At 44.2% G+C, this 18050-nt stretch overlaps 1 protein-coding gene across 2 annotated transcripts in view; it reads right to left on the bottom strand.

Moving 5' to 3' along the window:
- LOC122790003 (zinc finger protein 501-like) overlaps positions 1–13140 on the bottom strand; it is a 146758-nt gene extending 133618 nt beyond the window's left edge. Inside the window, exon 1 of one of the 2 annotated variants that reach the window (XM_044057527.1) lies at positions 12701–13140. The gene's annotated coding sequence lies outside the window, so the exon portion shown is untranslated. The remainder of the gene's footprint in view (positions 1–12700) is intronic. The other variant, XM_044057536.1, reaches the window with a different exon arrangement.
- Positions 13141–18050: the final 4910 nt, after the last annotated feature.

Raw genomic sequence — 18050 nt, 5'->3', positions numbered from 1 at the left:
GTGCATGCACACACATGCACACACACACAGCCTCACATGTGCGCACACACAAGCACACACACACACACACACACACACACACACACACACACACACACAGGTGCTCCTGCACGCATGAACACACACACACACGGACACACAGGTGAACCTGCATGCATGCACACACACCCACACAAACACACACAAAGGAGAACCTGCACACATGCACACACACATACACACACACAGGTGCACCTGCATGAATGCACACACGCACACACACGCGCACACACACACACACACACACACACACACACACACACACACACACACACCTGCATGCATGCACACACACACACACACAGGTGCTTATGCACACACACACACGCACACACAGGTACACCTGCACACATGCACACACACACACACACACACACACACACAGGTACACCTGCACACATGCATACACACACACACACACACACACACACACAGGTACACCTGCATGCATGCACACACAGACACACACACACAGGTACACCTGCATGCATGCACACACACACACACACACACACACATAGGTACACCCGCACACATGCACACACACACACAGGTGCAACTGCACGCATGCACACACACACACAGGTGCACCTGCACGCATGCACACACACAGGTGCAGCTGCACGTATGCACACACACACACACACACACACACACACACACACACACACACACACACACACACACACATAGGTACACCCGCACACATGCACACACACACACACACAGGTGCAACTGCACGCATGCACACACACACACACAGGTGCACCTGCACGCATGCACACACACAGGTGCAGCTGCACATATGCACACACACAGGTGCAGCTGCACGCATGCACACACACAGGTGCAGCTGCACGCATGCACACACACAGGTGCAGCTGCACGCATGCACACACACGTCCCCGCACATGTGCGCATGCACACACGCAGTACCCTTACACGTGCATACACACACACAATAACCTCACACATGCTCGCGCACACACAAACAATAACCTCACTTGTGCGCACATACATCCAAACAATATCCTCACACATGCACACACACAGCCTCACATGTGTGCACACGTAAGCACACACACACATAACAACCTCACATATGCACGCATTCACACATACACACACACGCAATAACCTCACACGTGCGCATACACACACACACACAAAATAACCTCACACACACACACACACACAATAAACTCACGTGTGCACGCACACACAACCTCACATGTGCGCACACACACACCTTAAAATGTGCCCACATGCATACACCCAAGCCTCCACACAATTGTGTGCATGCGCACACATGCCCCCTCACACATTCACATCCACACAAGCACCCCCACACGTGCACATACACAAGACCCCTCACACGTGTGCACACACAAGCCCCCTCACACGGGCGCACACACAAGCCCCCTCACACGGGCGCACACACAAGTCGCCTCACACGTGTGCACACACAAGCCCCATCACACGTGTGCACACACAAGCCCCGTCACACGTGTGCACACACAAGCCCCCTCACACGTGTGCACACAAGCCCCCTCACACGTGTGCACACACACACACACACACACACACACACAAAAGCCCCCTCACACATGCACCCACACACACAAGTCCCCTCACATGCACCCACAAGTCCCCTCACATACATCCACACACACAAGGCTCTCACACGTGTGTCCACAGACACACAAGTCCCCCCACACATGTGCACACACACACACACAATACCCTCACATGTACGCACACACAAACACACACACAAGTCCCCTCACAAGTGCATGCGCACACACACACAATACCCTCACACGTGCGCACACACAATACCCTCACACGTGTGCACACACACACACACACACACACACACACACACACACAATACCTTCACAATGTGTGCACAGACATACACACAATACCCTCACACGTGTGCACAGACACACACACACACACACAATACCCTCACACATGTGCACAGACACACACAAGTCCCCTCACACATACGCACAGGCACACACACATGTCCCCTCACATGTGCACGCATGCGCACACACACACACCCACACAAGTCCCCTCATCACACACACATGCGCGTCCCCTCACACATATGCGCACATGCACAAACACACACAAGTCTCCTCACCACACACACACACACGCGCGTGCGCCCCCTCACACGTGAGCACCCACATACATAATACCCTCACACATGTGTACACACACACACAATAACCTCGTGTGCACACAGAATAACTTCACTTGTGCACGCACACACACACAATAACCTCACATGTGCACGCACACACACACACACACACACACACACACACACACACACAATAACCTCACATGTGCACGCACACACACACTAACCTCACATGTGCACATACACACAGACACACAGGCACACACACTACCCTCACATGTGCAAACACACACACAATAACCTCAGACGTGCATGTGCACGCACACACACACATAGCCCCTCACATGCGTGCTCGCACACACACACAATACTCTCATACGTGCACGCGCACACACACACAGACACACACACACATATACACACACAACCTCACAAGTGCGCGCACACACACACACACAAAATACCCTGACACAAACACCACACACACTGACATACGTGCGCGCACACACACAATACCCTCACATGTGCACAGACACACACAAGCCCCTCCATGTGTCCACACACACAAGCCCCCCATGTGTCCACACACACACGCCCCCATGTGTGCCCACACACACACACAAGCCCCCCATGTGTGCCCACACACACACACACAAGCCCCCCATGTGTGCCCACACACACACACACAAGCCCCCCATGTGTGCCCACACACACACACACAAGCCCCATGTGTGCCCACACACACACACACAAGCCCCATGTGTGCCCACACATACACAAGCCCTTCATGTGTGCCCACACACACACACACACACACACAAGCCCCCCCATGTGTGCCCACACACACACACACACACACAAGCCCATGTGTGCCCACACACACAAGCCTAACCCAGGTGTGCCCACACACACAAGCCCCCCATGTGTGGCCACACACACAGGCCCCCCCATGTGTGGCCACACACACAGGCCCCCCCATGTGTGGCCACACACACAGGCCCCCCATGTGTGGCCACACACACAGGCCCCCATGTGTGCCACACACACAGGCCCCATGTGTGGCCACACACACAGGCCTCCATGTGTGGCCACACACACAGGCCCCCCCATGTGTGGCCACACACACAGGCCCCCCCATGTGTGGCCACACACACAGGCCCCCCCATGTGTGGCCACACACACAGGCCCCCCCATGTGTGGCCACACACACAGGCCCCCCCATGTGTGGCCACACACACAGCCCCCCATGTGAGGCCACACACACAGGCCCCCCATGTGAGGCCACACACACAGGCCCCCCATGTGAGGCCACACACACAGGCCCCCCCATGTGTGGCCACACACACAGGCCCCCCCATGTGTGGCCACACACACAGGCCCCCCATGTGTGGCCACACACACAGGCCCCCCCATGTGTGCCCACACACACAGGCCCCCATGTGTGCCCACACACACACACAAGCCCACCCCATGTGTGCCCACACACACACACAAGCCCATCCCATGTGTGCCCACACACACAAGCCCACCCCATGTGTGCCCACACACACAAGCCCACCCCATGTGTGCCCACACACACAAGCCCACCCCATGTGTGCCCACACACACAAGCCCACCCCATGTGTGCCCACACACACAAGCCCACCCCATGTGTGCCCACACACACTGGCCCCCATGTGTGCCCACACACACTGGCCCCCATGTGTGCCCACACACACTGGCCCCCATGTGTGCCCACACACACTGGCCCCCATGTGTGCCCACACACACTGGCCCCCATGTGTGCCCACACACACTGGCCCCCATGTGTGCCCACACACACTGGCCTCCATGTGTGCCCACACACACTGGCCCCCATGTGTGCCCACACACACGCCCCCATGTGTGCCCACACACACACCCCCATGTGTGCCCACACACACACCCCCATGTGTGCCCACACACACACCCCCATGTGTGCTCACACACACACCCCCATGTGTGCTCACACACATACAAGCCCCCATGTGTGCCCACACACACACACACAAAGCCCCCATGTGTGCCCACACACACACAAAGCCCCCATGTGTGCCCACACACACACACACACACACACACACACACACACACACAAGCCCCCATGTGTGCCCACACACAGACACACAAGCCCCCATGTGTGCCCACACACAGACACACAAGCCCCCATGTGTGCCCACACACACAAGCCCCCATGTGTGCCCACACACACAAGCCCCCATGTGTGCCCACACGTGTGCCCACACACACAAGCCTTACACACGTGCTCACACACGAGTCCCCCACATGTGCCCATGCACACAAGCCCCCACATGTGTGCCCATACACACAAGCCCCCCACATGTGCCCACACACACAAGCCCACACACACACGCCCCCACACGCGCCCACACACAGTTCCCTCACATGTGCTCAACCACACAACCCCCTCACACATGAGCACCCTCACAAGCCCCCTCACACATGTGCAAACATACAAGCCCCCTCACATGTGCATGCACACACAGGCCCCCTCACACATGAGCACACACACAGGCCACCTCACACGTATTTGCACACACACACACACACACACACACACACACACACACACACACAAGCCCCCTCACACGTGCGCAAACACACAAAAGTCCCTCACACATGCACACACACACAAATCCCCTCACACGTGCGCACACACAAGCCCCTCACACGTGCGCAACCACAAGCCCCTCACACCTACGCACACACACAAGCCCCCTCACACATATTCACACACACATAAGAAGCACCCTCACACTTGCTCGTGCACACATATGCAAGCCCACTCACATGAGCATGCACACATATAAGCCACCTCACACATGCATACACACCCTCACACGTGCACACTTACACATGCACACCCTTAAATGCAAGCACTCACATGCACAACTTCACAGGCAAACACTCACATGCACAACCTCACACTCAAGAACTCATACATAGGCACACAAGAATTCCTCACACTCACACACACACAGGCACCCTCACATGTGTACACACAGACACACACAGACACACACACCCACACACACACACACACACACACACACACACACACACACACACACACACACACACACACACAAAGACACGCACCTAAAAGCAACACACACACATAAAAGCAGCTCTCACACACTCAGTGACACACAAAAGCAACCCCCCCACACACAAATTACCCCCACATGTGCGGGCACACACAAGCACTCCCACCAGGGAACCCTTTTATATTTCCACACACACTCACACCTTTACCTGCTCACTCGAACATTAGCATCCCACAAGCACATTCACAAATGTGCACCCTCACCCAGACACAAAAACATCCATAGTGTCCCTCACAAGTGCATGCTCAAAACTGCAAACACCTTTACATAACCCTTCACATGCACGCACTGCCACGTGCACACACACACACACACACACACACACACACACACACACACACACACACACACACACACACACACACGCAAGCACCAGCAAACATTCATACAAGCTCCCCTCACATGTGCACATCTATAAACCCCCTCACGTGTGCACCTTTACATGTGCATACACAAGCACACTCACACAAGCCTCCTCATGTGTGCACCCTCAAACCCACACTCCTACAAGCACCCTACCACACTCATACAAATCCACTCACATGAGCACCCTCACAAGCCCATATAGAAGCACCCACACAAGCCCCCTTATGTACACACACTCTCACAAGCACACATACACACATACACACACACATACACACACACACACACACACACACACATACACACACACACACACACACACACACAGACACACAGTACACTGATGTGCAATTATTACAGCACCCTGACACATGCAAACACATGTGCACCCATGCATACGCAAACCACAAGCGCAGACATGTATCAGGCAGACTTCCACAAGTAGCCCTGAAAAGTGTATAGCTTTAAGCTCATTGCATTTGCATGCGCACACACAAGCCCCTCACCTGTGCCCGTGCACACACAAACACGAAATGCCCATCACATGTGCACACAGAAGCATCTTCACAAGCACTCATATGCATGCCTACACACACAAGCACTCACAGACAAGCACACAAGAACCCTCACACTTACACATATGCAAGCACCATCACAAGCACACATACACAAACAAGCACCCTCACATGCATACTCACAGATGCACACACATAAAAGCAGCTGTCATACACTCACAGAGACACAAAAGTAGCCCCCTCCACACACAAAGTACCCCCATACCTACGCACACATACACATAACCACTTCCACACGTGTACCTTCATACACACTCACAAATGTTTATTTATTTATTTATTGTCATCTGTTAACCGGGTTGGTCCAATTGAACCAAAGGCCCATTTTCAGTGGAGACCTGAGGAGAAATACAATTGCAATCATTTAAAAAAGATTTAACATTACAATATTTAAATTAACAAAAAGTTATACATCAAAATGAAGTCCACTAAACAACTGTGTGCTAGTTTTAGTATATACATAAAGTAACAGTAAGATAATTCATATGCAAAAATATTTATGAGTACAAGAATATAGGAAGTATGCAAAAAATGCATAAATATTTACGAGTACATGATATAGAAATACAGAAAGTAGAATTATTAGAGAAAGAAGAAAGAAAAGAGAACAAAGAAAAATAATTAAAGTAAAACAGTAGATTTAGTAAGAAAGCAATATAAATCAGGCTGGAGCTGGATAAGGACAGGTCCAGGTCTTTAGTAGGTCATGTTTAAGGTCAAGTTGAACTGGAACTTATGGGGGATACATTTTATGTTAAGAGGAAGGGAGTTCCAGGTGTGAGCTACCAAGTATTTATATAGTGACTTTCCAATATTTTTTGATGGTTTGTAGATGTCCAGAAGATGTTTGTTGGATGTACGAAGCTAACGTCGGGGGTTATATTGAGATACTAAAATTAGAGATGATGGGGCAGGAAGTGGGGTCATAGAGAATGGAGTGTGTAATATGCAGTTGTGGAAGGAGAAGTTGTTTATGGATTTCAGGCCATTGTAATGACTTAAGGGCGAGGCAGTGGTGGGATTTATAGTGGAGATTGGAGGCAAATCTAACTATTTTATTGTACGTTTGCTCTAATTTGGAAAGAAGAGATGCCTGAAGGTTAGTAAGGACTGGAGATACATAAAGAAGACAGGGTAAGAGAAGAGACAGGGCAATGGAGGGTTTGGTGGAGGGTTAAAGCAATTTATGATTACAGTACAGGAAACCTAGTTTTTGGTGTTTTTTTATGCACTGGTTGATGTGTATGTCGAATTTTAGTTCATCAACAATGGTGACACCAAGTAATTTAAAATGGGGTTCAGCTGTGATGATGGTATTGTTAAGGGAGGTGATGGAGAAAGAAGGTTTATGTTGTGCTAGTGTTTTAGGAAGGAAAAGGAGAAGTTTCATTTTTTTAGTATTTAATATTAGTTGATTATCAGTGAGCCAGGTTTCGATGGAAATGAAAGTGTTTTGGGTTAGAGCAAGGAGTTCTGGGATGCTGTGGGTGGTGGTAATAAGGGTGGAGACGTCGGCATATTGTAAAAGTGTAGGAAGGTTAGTTGCAGAATTTGTGAAAATATTAAACAAGAGGGGACCCAAAATAGAGCCTTGAGGAACACCAGTGTTGACAGACAAAAATGGGGAGGAGACAGTTTGCCAGCGTATGGATTGTTGTCTATTAGATAAGTAGCTAGAGAACCTATAGAGGAGGTAGAAACATGAAGGTCAGAATGTTTACCTAACAGTTTAGAGTGGGAGACAGTATTAAAAGCCTTGGAGAGATCAAGGAATAAGCAGGAAACAAGTAGTTTTTTATCATGGGCTTGTGCTACCGTTTGGGTGAATGAGTAGTGAGGAAGATGTGCTGTGGTGGGGTTTAAAGCCATTCTGAGTGGCAGTTAGTAGATTGTTATCAAGCCAGTGTTTAAGTACCTGAGTGTGGATGCATTTTCTAGAATTTTGGAGACAGGGGATAGTATAGCAATCAGACAATAGTTGGATGGATCAGTGGAGTTTCCACCTTTGTGAAGAGGGATAGTATTAAAGGACTTCCACATTTCAGGGACAAGAGCTTCGGTAATGGAACTATTTATAAGAATAGAGACTGGGTAAACAATAAAATTAGCAGCAATTTTAAGGATTAGGCAGATAATTTGTCAACAGAGGGAGCGCAGGGTTTGAGTTTATTCAGTTGGGATTTGATGAGGGTAGTGGGAACTAGCTGTAAGGAAAATCTATCAGAGGAAGAAGGATTGGGAGGAAAAGGCTGAGAGGAGACAGTGGGATTTTGTTGAGTCTTTGAACTGTTTGTATGAAGTGATTGTTCAACAGAGCAGCAGTCTACGTGGCAGTAATGAGAGGGAAAGGGTTGGGGGTAGGAGGGTTAACAGAGTAGAAGATTTTATTAACAGTGGCCCAGAATTATTTAGGGTTTGTATGTGGGCTACATTGGTTGGAGGCAAAGAATGTTTTTTTTTTTTTTTGTCTTTGCTGACTAGTTTTTTTATGCATTTCTAAGTTCTTTGTAGCATTGTATTAGGAGAGGAGTTTTATTTTTGACCCACGTTTTCCAGGCAGCGTCCCTCTGGTGCATGACAGAGTGTGTTGGCTTACTGAGCCAGGGGGCACAGTCTGATTTTACCCTGACTTTTCTGAATGGAGCCATGGTGTTCAGTATATGAAGAAATATCTTAATGAAAGCAGTTACAGCTTCAATAAGGGGGAGGTTATAAAGAAAGGTCCAATTGAGACTGGACAGTGTAGAGTTAAACTTGTCTGGATTGAAATGAGTCAGACTGCAATATTCTTTATAAAGGTGTTCTTTGGGTGAATGTTGGGAGTATCTGTGGATGTAGACAGGGGAATGGTCACTTAGAGAGTTAGGAAGAATGCCACTGTTATGATAAAGACTGGGATCAGAAGTAAGGATCCAGTCTATAATAGATCCAGAAGTAGAGTTTTTGTTGGTCCTGGTAGGGGAAGATATGAGTTGGTGGAAGCTGTATAAATTGAGACTATGAGTAGGAGATGAGGAGGAAAGTGAGGCCCAATCTATATTAACCATCATCACCAGGTATAACGGCTTCATTATACATGGTTTCATTCAATATAATTGGGTGAGCCAGGAGAGAATGTTTTCAAGAATAGGAATGTTGTCACCTGGGGCAATATAGATGGATGCAATGGCAATTTTTTTCTGAAGGTTAAGATGACACTTTACAATGAGGATTTCTGCAGTAGCAAAGCTGGGAAAGGAAACTGAGAGTGGGGAGATTATGTTAGTCAGAGCAGAGGATGGCAACACCCCCACTTCTCTTATTTGCTTTGTCTACATGAAATATGTTATAGCCTGGGGGAAGGACTTCTGAGTTAGAGATGTAAGGCTTTAGCCAGGTTTCTGAGAGGGATAAGATATGAGGTGAGTTAAGGTTCATAGGTTCATAAGTTCATACTAGGCTATCTGCCCGAGGGCATTTACAAGCCTAGCCCATAGTTTTGTGGCTTACGCCACCCCTTTAGTATGGGGAACTATACCCATTATTTTGCTGTGCCTCTGTCGAGCAGTGACACTGAGGTAATCCCTGGGGTATATCTGCGATCTCCCATCCATTGGTCAAGATTTCTCTTGAACAAGGCCAGCGAGGTGCTCTGCCTCACATATACCGGGATTTTATTCCACAGCATAGGGAGTCTTTGGGTGATGAATCTATCCCTCCAGCACGTCCTATTAATAGCCGTGTCAAGGTTTAAGTCTCCCGCCCTTGTGGCTCTGATGGATCTAGATTTTTTGAGGTGAAGCATATTCATCAAATCTGGGTTTGACATGGCCTTGTATGTTAGGCAAAGGTCACCTCTGAGCAAGCGGTAAGCGACTGAATAGAGCTGGAGTTCTTTCAGTCGGGCAGCATAGGACAGATGTTTGAGACCCTTTATCCTTTTGGTGAGGAACTTTTGTGGCCTCTCCAGCTGCTGCAGATCCATGAGTGCAATTGTGTAGTTGTGTTTACAATGCTTTGGATGTTAAGAGAGAAGATAGTTAGAGATTTAGGTGGAGGAGTGTGGGAGTGGGGTAGTGGCTGAGGGGGTGAGGTGGGGGTTGTTTGACTGAGAGAGGTAGAGGTGATAGGTCCTGGGTTGGGGTGAATGTCACCATCCAGAAGAAGAGTGTCAAAGAAAGAAAGCAAAAAAGGAGAGTAGATCCAGGGTGCAGGTAGGTCTACGTTTTATACAGGTGGAACGGGTTACATTTGGATATATTTTGATCATAAACAAGTTGGAGGAAGAGATTGGAAATAGGTAAGGAGACACTAGAAGTGTGGGAGATTTGACATAGTAGTGGTTATAAGAGTAGGTGCTGGGGTTAGGGGATGCGGTAATGTATGGTATGACGTAGACATAGATAGTAAAAGGAGAAGGGAGATAGTTAGGTAGTGAACTGACATACTGAAGATTTGTAAGGTTTGCACCCTTTAACAAGCACACTCACAAATGTGAACCCTCACCCATGCACAAAAATACCCACAATCTCTCTCACATGCACAAAACTGCAAACACCCTCACACATTCAAACAAGCCCCCTCATGTGTGCACCACTACATGTGCACATATACAAGCATCCTCACACTCTCGCACAACCCCCCGCATGCGCAGATAAGAAGACATGCCCCCCCCTATTAAACAGCACGTATTTTCAGTGCTGTAAAACAAAGTAAAATAACAAACTCAAAGATTGTTCACCTGTGTTGTTGAAAGGACAGCCAGGGAAGAGTTCATAGCACATTAAGCACTCCCAGACAATATATCTTTGCTCTGTCCCTTGTAACCTAATCATAAGTAAGTACTAGGCTAGCTGCCCTTGTGGACTATTTTAAGATTAATCAATTTCCTCAAAGGTGAGTATTAAACCCTGTACCTAGGATCTGTGAGGTAAACATTTTAACTATTATGCCAATGCCCAACCCTTGGCATTTTTTATTTTATTTATATATATATATATATATATATATTTTTTTTTTTTTTTTCAGTGCATTGATAATTACAGTTAGTCAATAATTCAAGACATTACAAGTAATCTGAGTGGTATCCCCAAAAAGTCTCAAACAACTCACTAAACAAGTGGAAATAGAATATGATTTTTACAATGGATTTTTTGCATGCAAAGTGTATATGTATATATTTATATATATGTTTAGATTACCATATGGTCTAAGGTTTATATATTTCCAGCCATGTAGTATATTGTCTTGGATAAAATCACAGACTTAATAATCTGGTTAAATAACAGGTATCACATCATTATTAATTTTATTTAAAGTACAAAATACGTTATTATGTTATTATGACAGCTACTAAGTAGGGCAGGACCAGCTCAAATGTCCCACTGATATGGGAAGGGATGTGAATTTAATATGTATACCAATAGCACTTTGTAGTTAGAAAACTTGTGAGGAAACTATTACTCTGTTATTTTTGTTTTACTTGGATCGCTTGTCTGTACTTAATAAAGGATTTTTGACAGGAAACAGACTGCCTACCCTGCTTGGATTACTTTCGAATACTTAATAATTCTATAAAATATTTCAAATGATATATTTTTTATTATTTTTTTGACTTAGGACGAGTTTAAGTTCACTACTTCTACTACCATTATCTGATATGATTAATATACAGTGATTAAACTAGATATATATGGATTGAAAATCTTCCACACAGAGAAGTTTCTTACACCGTTTAGTTTCAGTCTTCCTGTTCTTCAAAAAATGCATGTTAAAACAAAACCCATCATCTGCAACTGTATTAACTTTGTAAATGAATTCAAGTACTATTTAAAACTTGCCTTATTCCCAACCCCTGCTGCTGTGTCTTTCAGCTTTTCCCAGTTAGGGGTCGCCACAGTGGAACTCCGGTCTGCTAATGATTGGCAGTTGATTTTTACGTGCTGAGTTGCCAGCCCTGACACACAACCTTCAACGAAGGTACACCCATTCACGCATGTTTCCACGCAGAAGACGCTCTAGTTGAGAATAGAACCGGACAGCGTCTTATTGTGAGGCGACAACGTTACTGCAGCACCACCACCGCGGATACCTTATTCCCAATCCCAACAACCAGTATATAAGCAAGTGTTACATTCAACTAACCTAAAAATAAAAACTTTTATACTGGGAACAGTACTCTTTACTCAGACTACGACAGGTTTTCCTCACCACTTATAAACACTATGGTTTCAAAGTGTATAGAACTTAATGACACTTTCTAAACTACCTGTCTACATCTAAAAATATTTCATTTTATTTACATGTTAATTACCAGTTAACAGAAATTAACTAAGAAATGCCAACTTTCCATAATGAAAATTAAGAAGTCAAGGCTGCAAGTCAGCACATCGTCTTCAAAAAAAGTTACCTAATATTTTTCATTTGGAAGTCTCCCTTACCTTATGTAGACTGACTGCCTCATGCAGGAACAGAGGACTGTGGCTAGAATATCTGGGAACACACAGGATACAAAGGCCTCACCTTACTTGCAAAATAGCTTCAGTTTCTGTCTGTAATCCCCACAGTACTGCTCTGATGTAAGATTTGTATCATACAGATTCTGCATGTCTTTTTTTCTCTCTGCAGCCTGCTTCTGGTCTTGTGTGCTTCAGTTTCAGTCTGTGGTATCTTTGAAGTATAGAAGACGGTTTAAAATTCACTCTGGACTTTTTGTTGGAAAGGTTCTTTGCAGATTTAAAGCAAAAATGCAGACCTACTATAGAATTGGTTTCCTCACTTCAGAATCAGTAGAGTTTCAAGCAAACTCAATAAATAAGCTAAATAATTACAGCTAGCGTATATAACCCATATTACCAGCAACTACTCTATTTCATTTCATTTTTGGGAGCACAGGAAGTAGAATGTGTGAAAAAGTGACCACCTCCATTTAAAGGGGCAGCGCAGCAGTTAAGTTATCAAAGAGTTTGTTCATTATCAAAGAAGGAATTCCATGCCATTTTAACAGTAGCTTTTATTTCACATTTCACATTTTTTACAAAGTTTTTTGTTCTGATGTGATTCATCAGTGGTTTGTCGTTTATTTTTTTTCCTTGTCAAAGAAAAGAACATAAAACTCGAGACAGAAGGAGGAGAATTAATTTTATGAACACGAACTATACTGATTTCTTCAGGTAGCTGGGGATACTGCCAGTAGATAGTGAAGGTAAACTAGATTATAACAAATGACAACAGTAAAGATTTTCTGACAGTGATCTAAGTAAGTCAAAGTCTTGTCTACTACTGATCTTTCTAATATAAAACTTTACATATAGCTATAAACCTTCTACTTACCTGGAGAATAAAAGGTGTTTCTGGCTACAGAATCATAGTTATACTAAAGAAATCTTTTAGAATATCTGCTTGGGGTTAGGATTGATAGATAATAAACAGAAGTGACAGATGACAGTTTAGACATTTCTGAAATAGATAACAGCATCTTGGTTTTATGCAAAATTGGTCTGGGTTTTCATGGAAGGCCACAATGCTGTGTGTAAAGATATGGTCTTGTAGCTTTTATTATAGGTTCATAAGTTCATAGGTAGGTACTAGGCTATCGGCCCTGGGGCCTATACAAGCCCAGCCAAAAAGGTACACTGGCTTTTGCCACCCAAGAAAATTATTTTCCTGGGCCACTGTCGAGCAGAGCCACAGAAGTGATCCCCGGATGAATTTCCTGTTTCCCATCCAGTCATCAAGATTTTTCTTGAAGAGTGCTAATGAGAAGCTTTGTTTGATATAGATAGGTAGTTTATTCCATAGTATGGGAAGTCTCTGGGACAGGAATCTATCCCTCCAGCATGTTCTTTTTATTGTGGTGAGAAGGTTTAGGTCCCTAGAGCATGTAGCTCAGAAGGATTAGGACTTCTTTAAATGGAGCATGTCCAACAGCTCTGGGTTTGACATAGCTTTGTATGTTAGGCAGAGATCAACTCTGAGTAGGCGATATACGATGGAGTAAAGCTGGAGTTTTTTAAGACAGTCTGCATAGGGCATCTGTTTGAGGCCAGTAATCCTCTTTGTGAGGTATTTCTGTGGCCTTTCCAGTTGTTGTAGATGTCTTGTGAGGTACATACCAAAAGGGGCGTTGTACTCTATAATGCCCCTAATGAGTGATGAATAGAGGGGAGCAATGACCTCTTTTTTTCTGGATGAGAAACCTTTTGTGATGAGGTGTGCCATGTAGAAGGATTTCCTGAATACTGTGGCAATATGATTATCAAAGGAGAGACTACTGTCCCCCCTGCGTCCCAAGGTCTTTTATCACACTTTCGGTGTTAAGTATACTACCGCCTATGTTGTAGTTCATGGGTACAGAGTTTTTACCAAAGGGGATGACAATGCACTTTTTGGCATTGAGCTTGAGGCCATGGCTTTGACACCAGGCATCTGTCTCAGTGAGGCCCTTTTGTAGGATGTCCACATCTTATGGCTATTTGCACTGATCCAGTATTGATTCTGAAGATACCATGATATATATATATATATATATATATATATATATATATATATATATATATATATATATATATATGGGTCTATATTGATATACTGAAAGACCACTTACCCAAATCTGTTTTCACCAAGACAACTTCAGTGAAGCCTTGTAAAACCAAAAACCACAAAACACTGAAGTTCTTTCACCAGGAAACTAACCACTTGGCCACCAGGGTAAAATAATAAAACGGACACAAATTAAACCCACCCGAGTAGCCCCCCCCCCAACTAAATATACCAACTCTGAGACTGCATTGCAGTGGGGAAAAGGACAACGTTCACCCTGGTGGCCAAATGGTTCATTTCCCGGTGAAAGAACTTCAGTGCTTCATAGTTTTGGTTTTTCAAGGTTTCATTGACGTTGTCTTGGTGAAATGACATTCAGGTAAGTGTTCTTTTGATCAATCAAAGTAGACCCCATATATATATATATATATATATATATATATATATATATATATATATATATATATATATATATATATATATATATATATTTATATATAAAATTACCAGTTTCTTTAGCAACAACAGCAGTTTGGAAACATACATGCACTTCTATTACTTGCTAAATACATTATTTAGCATGAGAAAACTAAAAAAAAATATGAAAATTTGGATATTTTCTCCAGAAACATTAGGGTTAATTGCATTTGAAAACTGGTGTATTCCTAAGAAAAAGTAATTCATATTTTGCTTGTATATATTTGACTGCTCCTGCTCTCAATCCTCTTAACCTCCTCCCTCCTCCCACATCCTTCTACCTCCCTTCTTAATAACCTTACCTACTACTTACCTTCCTGTTTTGCTTCTCATTTCCGTCTCATCTTCCCCACCTCCATTTCACACTTATATAGTACTGGCATCTGTTTCCCTCACAAAACAGAGTGCTTTATTTTCCCATGAGGGTTTACCATTTTTTGATGGCACATTTCACTAACACCATCACTACTTCTATCTTTGTATCAATAGAATGCCTATATTTTATGTTGCAAATTTTATGTTTGTAATCATTTCTATTAATACCTCACAGATATTTGCTGTTGCTAAGTTTATGCTTGAAAAATGTCAGTTAATACCATGCAGATTTTTGCTATTACAGTATCTTGTTTTCATTTTTATATAATTATTATTAATTATTGCTGATCTTTGTTTTTGTATGTATGTACTTGGAGATTTTCTTCCCAGGCCTCCATTGAAAAAGGGCTCATCTCGGACCAATGTACTATCCCATTTAACAAACTGCAAATAAATAAATAAAATAAAAAATATTTGACATATAATATGCTTGAGAATATTTATTTATTTATATCTGTTTACTGGGGTAGTACACTGATCAATATTGACCAATTTCAGGCTCTGCCCTGGAGAAACACGAAACATTTCACAACCAAAAAATATAGAAATGTAAGCAATAACAGGGTAGTTCAGACTAATTACATATTAAAAAAACTGTATAGATACTTTCTAGTGAAAAACAACAGTGCAATGTGCAATCAAGTAGAGTGTGATGTCAGTACCCCTTCTCGGGAATAAGCTCCCCATTCATGTGAAGCAGTGTTCCTCACTAACCCATTTCAAGTGTAAGTTAGACAAATGGATGGGGAAACTTCGTCCCTGGTTTGGCACAAATCCATACCTTTCAACCTCATCGTGCAAGAAATCTGGACAAAGCCAAAAATATGGACATAGCCCCAAAAACTAGGGACATATTTTAAATATTGTTCTTATAAATTTAGTTGCTAGAATAAGAGGTTATGCATTAACCTTAATTTTCTGAAGTAAATGAAGTCTGAAACTCAAATGTCTGTCACTAATTAGTGACTTCAGTCCTCAACAATTTGCCAGAAAGCTACAAACGTTATGACAGACTAAAAATTACCAAAAATATGAGGCAAAAAATGGACATTCTGTGAAAATCTGGGCAGTTGAGAGGTATGCTTATGTCTCCAATGGACGCATGCAGCCTGGAAATGTTTCATGTGTCAAGCCCCTGCTTATACTTATTAAGGGTATCAGAACTTGTCAGTGATTTGGGATGCATGGCTAGGCTTAAAAAGGCCCTAGTGGGTGTTAGCCTATTGGAGACCAACAAACCTATTCCAGAAAGTGCAAATAATATCTAAAGCATGAGAATAAACCTATGTAACATCAGTATGGGCACTAGCCCAAACATAATAATGTATAGACATGAATATAAGCTTAAAGAGTAGCATTACCTAGTGTGTCCTAAAAAGTGGTAATATACACAAAACATGACAATAAGCCATGGAGCAAAAGTACGTGTGGCATCCCAGAAAGTACTACCATACATAAGGCATGACTATATGCCCTGGAGCAGCAGTAGATGCAGCATCCCAGAAAGTACTACCATACATAAGGCATGACTGTATGCCATGGAGCAGCAGTAGATGTCACATCCCAGAAAGTACTACCATACATAAGGCATGACCATATGCCATGGAGCAGCAGTAGATGTCACATCCCAGAAAGTACTACCATACATAAGGCATGACCATATGCCCTGGAGCAGCAGTAGATGTAACATCCCAGAAAGTACTACCATACATAAGGCATGACTATATGCCATGGAGGCAGTATTATATTTTATGGAGGCATCCTGGAATACCACCAGGTCCCATCAATGCTGTTTTTTTGGCCTTGGAGAGTGCACTGAGGACCTGTTTCTTAATGATAGCTGGGAGAGCTATGGTTGGAGATATGTTTTGAGAGATGTCTGGGGGGAAAGCAGGGTAAAATTGCAGCTGAATTTATCATCCAATAGATTTGCTATATCCTTCGGCTCAGTATAGATGTCTCCATATACAATTAGTGAGGGAACCATTGCAAGTGAAGTGTGACATGTCAACCAAACATGATGGCACATGGACTGGGGAAATTCTGTTCCACAAGAAACTAAGACATGCTTATCCATTGAGTTGTTTGCATTTGGTAGAGTCTAGATACACACTGGAGGCACAGTCAATGTGCTATACAGGCTGCTGTATCTAGGATCCTATGATTGTTCCTAGACATTCTTGGGTGACACAGAGGGGAAGCACACATTACTTCTTGCAGGCATCAGCAGAATGCCTTGCCAACATGAAAAAAATTCATAACCATGTTGTATCCTATGCAGACTTAAGGGCTGTAGATGCAAACATCTATCCATCAAGACACCAACAGGTCACATAAGTGAAATCTTCAGCAGTTATGAAGGATGATATACAATAACGTGGGATATCAAACACACCA

This window comes from Protopterus annectens, chromosome 1.part2 (assembly GCF_019279795.1).
Source record: "Protopterus annectens isolate FY-2018-M chromosome 1.part2, PAN1.0, whole genome shotgun sequence".
NCBI classification, from domain to species: domain Eukaryota; kingdom Metazoa; phylum Chordata; order Ceratodontiformes; family Protopteridae; genus Protopterus; species Protopterus annectens.
The sequence above is the reverse complement of the archived record's forward strand: the minus strand, read 5'-3'. Positions and strand labels throughout refer to the sequence as shown.